Raw genomic sequence first — 7,801 nt, 5'->3', positions numbered from 1 at the left:
ATAAAACATACTGGACTACAGATATATACAAATAAGTTGCCTCTAGACGCTTTATTGGTATTTTTGCCAACAAGGATAGTAAATATCATCTTGATTTGTCATTAGCACTAGAAAGGAGGCCGAAAAGCTGTATAATTTATCTAATCATTTTAGGTTATATTAAGTTACATAAAATCTATGTAAATAAAGTCTGAAAGATTTGTCTAGCCAGGTGCTTGTAGCTCATACATGTAATACTAACTACTCAGGTGTTGAGATCTGAGGATCTCAATTTGAAGCCAGTGTAGGTAGGAAAGCCTGTGAGACTCTTATTTCCAAATAACTAGTTGGTGGAGGGGGGCAGATGAGGAGGGGTAGGCTTGAGCTGTGGCTCAAGTGGTGGAGTGCTAGTCTTGAATGAAAAAGCTCAGGGAGAGCACCAAGACCCTGAGTTCAAGCCCCATGACAGGCACACACACACACAAAATGAAGTCTAAAAGAGAAAATATACATGGAAAGAAAAATAAGAAGGTTTAGTGTTTAAAAGAATTATCTCCCATACTTAATTTTTATTATATAACATTTGTTCACAGTCTTTTTGAGTTTCATAACTTCCTGATGGTAGTAGAAAGGGCATATACATTTAGCAGATCTTTTTTATTTCTCATTTTGTTTTTTGGTGTAAGACTGGAACTCAAACTTAGTACCTGTTGCTTTGGCTCATTGGGTAGTGCTCTACCAACCAACTAAACCATGCCTCCAACCCTGATGTTTTTGTTGGTTGTCGGGCTTAAACTGAGCCTGGGCACTGTTCCTGAGCTCTTCAGCTCAAAGCCAATGCTCTACCACTTGAGCCAAAGCATCCAATCCTAATCGGGTTTTTTTTTTTTTTGCCAATATTGGGGGTTGAATTCTGGTTCTGGGCACTATCCCTTAGCTCCTTTTTCTCAAGACTAGCATTCTACCACTTGAGCAATTTCTGGCTTTTAATTACAGATAAGACTTTCCTGACAAAGCTGACTTCAAACTGCAATCCTCAGATCTCATCCTCCTGGGTAACTAGGATTAGAATCATGAGCTAAAAAGAAAACTTTCTTTATATTTAAGAGGAAAAAAAGAGTGGTCTTAGACATGCCAAGGTCCTAAGTAAAAATGTGAGCTCTTAATCTTTTAATTCAGTGTTTTTCTCCAGTGGAATTCATACCAGTACTTATTTTTAAAAATAGTTCTGTCACCGCTAAAAGATAAAAGCATGAGTCCCTAAAGTATAATCCTAATGCATTTCTGCTGAGTGATAGATGTCTATTGATCTCTGCATAGACAGGAAATCAGATTAGCCTGTGTAAAATTTCATCAGGGCTGTCAAAGCCTGTGATCTACAGCACTGATAGTCTATTGTGACAGTTGGTTGTGTAGTAATATCTGGAATTTTCTCTTACTCATTTGTCTGCCTAGCTGGATGTTGAGACCTGGCAGCAGGAACAGCCTGTGGTACTACATACATGGACCAAAAAATCTGCCCATAAATATGAAAAAACTGCCATGAAGTATCTGTTTTTGTTAGCCCAGGGGCAACCTATTTTTAAGTGGAATTTGATGAGATGTGTGAAACCGAAAAGTGCTAAGACTCACGTTTTTTCTTCCAAGCAATAGTGGATCAAAAACAAGAGAAAGAATATAATAGAGATTATGCCTTCACAGGTATGATTATCTGGAATTTACAGACTCTAGAGGTGGGAAGACACACTTTGGCACAAAAGTTGGTACTTATAAGTGGCCAAAGGTAAGTCATATTTCCCAAACAAGGTAAATAAGTATGTCTGTAGCAATTCTTGTCCTTTTTCCAATTTTAGAGCAATAAAGGTATGGTGTTTGGAAAGGACTAGCTAGGCTCTGGTGGCTCATGTTCATATTGTTCAAAATCCTAGCTACTCAACAGGTTGATATTTGAGGAATAAGATTTAAAGCTAGCCTAGGTAGACAAATCTGAGAGCCCCATCTCAACCAGCAAAAAACCAGAGTGGAGACATGGCTTGAATGGTAGAATGACAGCCATGAGCAAAATAGCTGAAAAAGACTCAAAGCTCTAAGTACAAACCTTAATACAGTCACATTTCTAGAATGTAACCACACACATATTTCTGACAGTTGCTTTGATACTCTACTTGTAGAGAGGAACAGTTGCAGTAGAGATTATGTAGCCCACAAAAGCTAAAAATTTAACTATCTGGCTCTTCATAGGAAATTGGCTAATACCCAGGGTTGTCCAGAGTAAATTAAAGAGCTGTTAATTTCTGAGTTCAGAAGGGCCAGTGGATCCAAGAGAAAGACTTGAACCATGGTGAAAGCTAGGAGCCCAGTTGACAGATCTGTTTAATATCTGGGCTGCAGCCTGCTTCAGACTGTTTACTTCTCTCTCCTATCAAGGGTCTTGGTTGAGAACAAAGAACTGAGCCAGTGATCACTGGTTGAGCAGATAGTCACTTGAGTTTTAGAAAGCTGAACAGCAGTTTTCTACTAATTCTGCTTTCTACCTGTAGTTGTGAGTTTTGTGTTTTGGTATCATCTCTGTACATTTCTCCCTTAATAATTTTGAACTTGTAGAAATGGAGACTGCTTTTAAGATTTTTTTTGAGTCACAAAGAACATACTTCACTGCTGAGTTGTTGCCTCCTTCCATCTTGTTGACCACATGACTTTTGTTTGTCTCTAGAACGTGACGTTTAAGATGGTCCTCTTTCATTCTGACAGCAGTAATAATGAATAGGGCTACAAATTCACTGTCACTGCCTATGGCCTGCCTGATGTTGCCGTGTCTTGTGGGTTAGACTTGCAACTCCTTGTTTCTCGACTAATGGGCCGCCTTGACTCTCAGTGCATGACACTCAAGTCTGTGCATCGTAAGTTCACAGTCTTGTCCCTTCCTTTTTCATTACAACTGTTTTGAAGAGCAAGGTAGGAACTCTCTCTCATAGATGGTCTCCACCTCACAAAAGAGCAAGGTATTAATAATGTTTCTTTTTTGTTTTCTTTAAACCAAATCAAAACAGTTTACCCACTGGACACCATTGGGAAGTTTCTTGACTCAGGCTTTGGCCCTATCACAAAATACGTTGTGGATGCCCTCTATGGAGGACAATTGGGAAATTGCTCTTTATAGCAGCATCATAGTCATTTTTAGAGATTTAAGTATATTCCAACTAGAAGGTAGAAATATAGTCATTTGATTGTTGTTTAAGTGAAATTTATGTGAACATAAATAGGTATGTGAATATATATATATTATCCTAAAATACATTAACCACCTTCTTATCATTTGTTCTAAGGGGTAGATTCATAGAATAAATCTTTTGGAGTATTTTATATCTATATAATTTTTAAAATATTTTTCTGATTGTAAAATCAAATATCATTCATCCTAAATGGTCACTTTCTGTTAGGATTTTAAAAAGAGGTAGCTAAGGAAGTACAGCAGTATGTACGTGGTGTTCAGGTAAGGGGTAGGTTTATTCATCATTCCGGCTGACACCAGGCCATCTTGGTCCTCAGCGTGGTGGGGAAAGGACTGGGAAAGAGAGCTTGAAGAGCTGGGAATAAGAGAGAAAATAGCTAGAAAAGAGAGCACCTGGGAAAGGTGGGAAAGAGAGAGCTAGGAAATAGAAGAGACCTGGGAAAGAGAAGAGAAGGAAAGAGCTGAGAAAGAGCTAGAAAAGAGCAGAGAAAGGGCATCTGGGCCTGGGCTAGGCCTTATCTAAGGTATGGGCGGAGAAAGTTGTGGCCACATCAAATTCAGATGTGACCTCAGCAGATGCAGATGTGACCTCTTCCATGTGTGCCAGTTGCCTAGATAACGCAAGTACTGGGTAGAAAATTTGCTGCATGCCTAGATAACGCAAGTACTGGGTAGAAAATTTGCTGCAAGGAGGGTGGAGTCTGCTTGCCATCCAGGAGCCGACTTTACACTTTCCAAAGCCTGTGTGTCTAATTTCCCTTAGGTTCTTTTTTTAAAAAAAATTTATTGTGAAAATACTGTACAGAGGGGTTACAATTACATTGGCAAGGCAATTAGTACATTTCTTATCAAGCATTGCTGCTACCTCCTTTGTTTCCTCTTCCCATCCCTCAACTGCCCCCCGCCCCCCGCCATCCTGCCAAAGTTGTAAAGTTCGTTTTTCAACATAACAATTTGTCCATCTCATTGTTGTAATGGGTCCACCTATATCACTATTTAAACAGTTTGTTTTTGCCCTTCCCCTCCACAAATTATACCAACATCAAATACAATGAAAGCAGGGATTATACCATGGGGGAGGGACATACAAAGCAACAAAGAAATGATCTTATAAATATGTTAGATACAATTGCAAGAAAGAAAAAACAACGTTTGACTACTTATCTTGGGGTTCATATCACCTAGCATCAACTTATCTGACCTTTTCTTCTTGTCTCAGACATAAACTAGTAGTTCAGATTTCAAACTGACAAATAAATGTAAGGAAGCCAACAAAAAAATTCAGTTCCTCTCATCTGATGATGCCTTTACAACAATGAGGAAAGAGTTCATCCTGCTAAGGAATTATGATAGGATATCAAAAAGAAAATTCATTCTTCTAGGTCTTCCATATTTTTTCAATGTAACCTAAATGATGTAAAACACAATATACTGCTCTGATACTTTTACGTTTTATCAGTTTTGCACATTTTCATATGGACTTCACCTCAGTCTACAACATTCCTTCATTATTCTGTCCCTGATATTTTTACACTACCACGACATAAGAACATTTTCATATGATTTTTATTATAAAAAAACTGTACAGAGGTGTCTCATTTATGAGAGCAAATAATGAGTACATTTCCTAACAAGCATTGTTCCCTCTTCCCACCATCCCTTCCCTCCCACCTCCACAAATACGCTCCCCTTCCCCCTTCCCCTGCCTAAATTGTAAAGTTCATTTTTCAGCAGAGTGTCTTGTGCATCTCATTGATACAATGGGTTAACCTGTATCCCTATTTAACCATTTTGTATTTCCCTTCTCCTCGTCAAATTAGAGAAACGTATACACAGGATGTAGGTGTACCAACTTCAAATACAATGAAAACAGGGGTTATAGCGTGCGGGAGGAACATATACAGAAACAAAAAAAATCATATTGCACATCATAAGTACATTAGAAACAATAACAAGAAAGAAAAAACATACTTGTGTCCCTGTCTTTGGGTTCATTTCCCTTAATATCATCTTATCTGCTCATATGCACATAGCTTTTGAATTATTCTGCTTATCCCAGACATATATTAGTTATTGAAAATAAGGGAAACCACGGGACCTATGTTTCTTTGGACTTGGCTTACTTCACTTAATAAAATTTTTCCAAGACTTTCCAATTCCTAACAAATTGGGTGATACCATTCTTTCTGATGGAGGCATAGAATTCTGTTGTGTATGTACACCCATATTTTCTTGATCCATTCATCTACTGAGGGGCATCAGGGTTGGCTCTATATCAGCTATTGTAAATAATGCTGCAGTAAACATAGCTGTGCTGGTAGTTTTAGTATGGTCTTGTTTGTGATCATTTGGGTAAATGCCCAAAAGTGGGATTGCTGGGTCATAGGAAAGCTTTATATGGAGTCTTTTGAAGAGCCTCCATACTGCTTTCCAAAGTGGTTGAACAAGTTTACATACCCACCAAGAATGCAGTAGAGTTCCCTGTGGCCACATACTCTCCAGCATCTGTTGTTGCAAAAATATGGAACATTTCACTAATTTGCATGTCAACCTTGCTCAGGGGCCATGCTAATCTTCTCTGTATTGTTCCAATTTTAGCGTATTTGCTGCCTAATTGAGCACAGAACATTTTTTATATATAAAGTGTAATTGATTTTCTTAAACTAGACAATTCAAAAAAAAAGTAAGTTCAAAAGAATTCTTGTGAAATTTTAGAACCATGTATTTCTTCTTCTTCTTCTTCTTCTTCTTCTTCTTCTTCTTCTTCTTCTTCTTCTTCTTCTTCTTCTTCTTCTTCTTCTTCTTCTTCTTCTTCTTCTTCTTCTTCTTTTTTAGCAATACAACAAACTGTTAAAACCATGTATTTCTTACATAAGCACACATTTAAGAATAAAGTCAAGATTGGCATGTCAAAAACAAAATAATTCCAGATATTTGTTGTTCAAGAGATGTATAAGAGGAGAAATTCATTTATTCTATACAAGGCACCTGTCATAATGAACACTGCAGCAAGTGTTAAGGTTTGTTAAGTTTTAAATGTATTTAATTTTGGGAATTTGCATATATATGCCAAAATTAGGACTGTTTGGCTGGTCATAAACTTTTCTATAAAGTATTTAAGGCTTATGGTAGCAGACATATGGTACTAATTATGTACCTTTCAGAGTTTATACAAACATTACCAATAAGAAATTGCAAAGTCTTTGAGTAAAGAAGCAGAGTGAAGAGTTAAGACTTTGTTAACCATATAGTTTCTTTAAATTTTTAGGGCTTCCTTACTTAACATGTTAGTGAGGAACAAATGATGATATAAGCCATATATAAATGATGAGATGAGCCATAAAAAGTAATCTTAGTGGTAATTTTAAAGACTACTCATAGCCTATAAAACTCTTTTTGAGGGGCTGGGAAGGTGGCTCAGTGGTAAAGCGCTTGCCTTGCATGCTTGAGGCCCTGGGTTCGATTCCTCAGCACCCATAAGCAAACAACAAGCCGGAAGTGGTGATGTGGCTCAAGTGGTAGAGCGCTAGCCTTGAGCTGAAGAGCTGAGGGGCAGCGCCCAGGCTCAGAGTTCAGGCCCACGACTGGACCCAAAATAAAAACCAAAACAAAATCCTCTTTTTGAACATCATAATCTTAGCCAGTTTTAAATGCACAGGAATATGAGAAAATAGTACACTGGTAATTGTTTGGTTTTTTATTTTATTAATCATTAATATTTAACTTTTGGTTTTCTTTATTTGTTGCATTGTTTCCCTTTTTGTAATATAATACAACTTTTTATAAGTCGTCATCAGGAGGTACTTTGAGAAGCTTACTGGGATGGCCAAAGATTTTTTATAGGTGCATGTGAGTTTACAAAGAAGAAAATTAAGAACAAAATATTTATTAAATAAATCATCAAGTACAGTCTGAATCAGGAGGGATGATAAATGTCCACACCCAAAATCTTAGCCCTCGTCGGAAGCGGCGGTATTACAGAGTTGAGACCACAAAAGTGAGAGACTGTTTTTGTGTTTTTTGTTTTTGTCAGTCGTGAGGCTTTAACTCTGGGCCGGAGTGCTGTCCCTGCACTCTTCAGCTCTAGGGTGGCACTCTAGACCTTGAGCCATGGCACCACTTCTGGTTTTCTAGTGGTTTATTAGAGATAAAGTCTCACGGACTTTCCTGCCCGGACTGGCTTTCAACTGTGATTCTCAGAACTCAGCCTCCTGCATAGCTAGGATTACAGTCGAGCCACCGGCACCCAGCATTGTTTTGTTGATTTTTATTTTGTTGGTCATGGGGCATGAATTCTGGGGTCTGGGTGCTGTCCCTCAGCTCAAGGCTAGCACTACCATTTGAGCCTTCATCTTTTTCTACTTCTGTAGTGCTGAGGAACCAAACCCAGGGCCTCATGCATGCAAGACAAACACTCTACCATTGAGCCACCTTCCCAGCTCCTGAAAGACTGTGTTTTAAAAAATCATCTAAACAACATTTGCTTTCTGCTTTGAGTTATATAATGAAATATATGAATATCTTTTTATATTTTTGTGAATTGTCATACTTCTAAATTTATACTAACTTCAGCCACTTTATCCTCTTCAA

General features: G+C 37.9%; 1 non-coding gene across 1 annotated transcript; it reads right to left on the bottom strand.

Annotated features, from left to right (window-relative positions):
• Positions 1-5,726: 5,726 nt before the first annotated feature.
• On the bottom strand, positions 5,727-5,833 carry LOC138829484 (U6 spliceosomal RNA). The gene has a single exon (XR_011372623.1). It is a non-coding gene; the product is annotated as a U6 spliceosomal RNA (small nuclear RNA).
• Between the last annotated feature and the right edge of the window lie 1,968 nt (positions 5,834-7,801).

This window comes from Dipodomys merriami, unplaced genomic scaffold (assembly GCF_024711535.1).
Source record: "Dipodomys merriami isolate MVZ:Mamm:240054 unplaced genomic scaffold, mDipMer1.0.p SCAF_1725, whole genome shotgun sequence".
NCBI classification, from domain to species: domain Eukaryota; kingdom Metazoa; phylum Chordata; class Mammalia; order Rodentia; family Heteromyidae; genus Dipodomys; species Dipodomys merriami.
The sequence above is the reverse complement of the archived record's forward strand: the minus strand, read 5'-3'. Positions and strand labels throughout refer to the sequence as shown.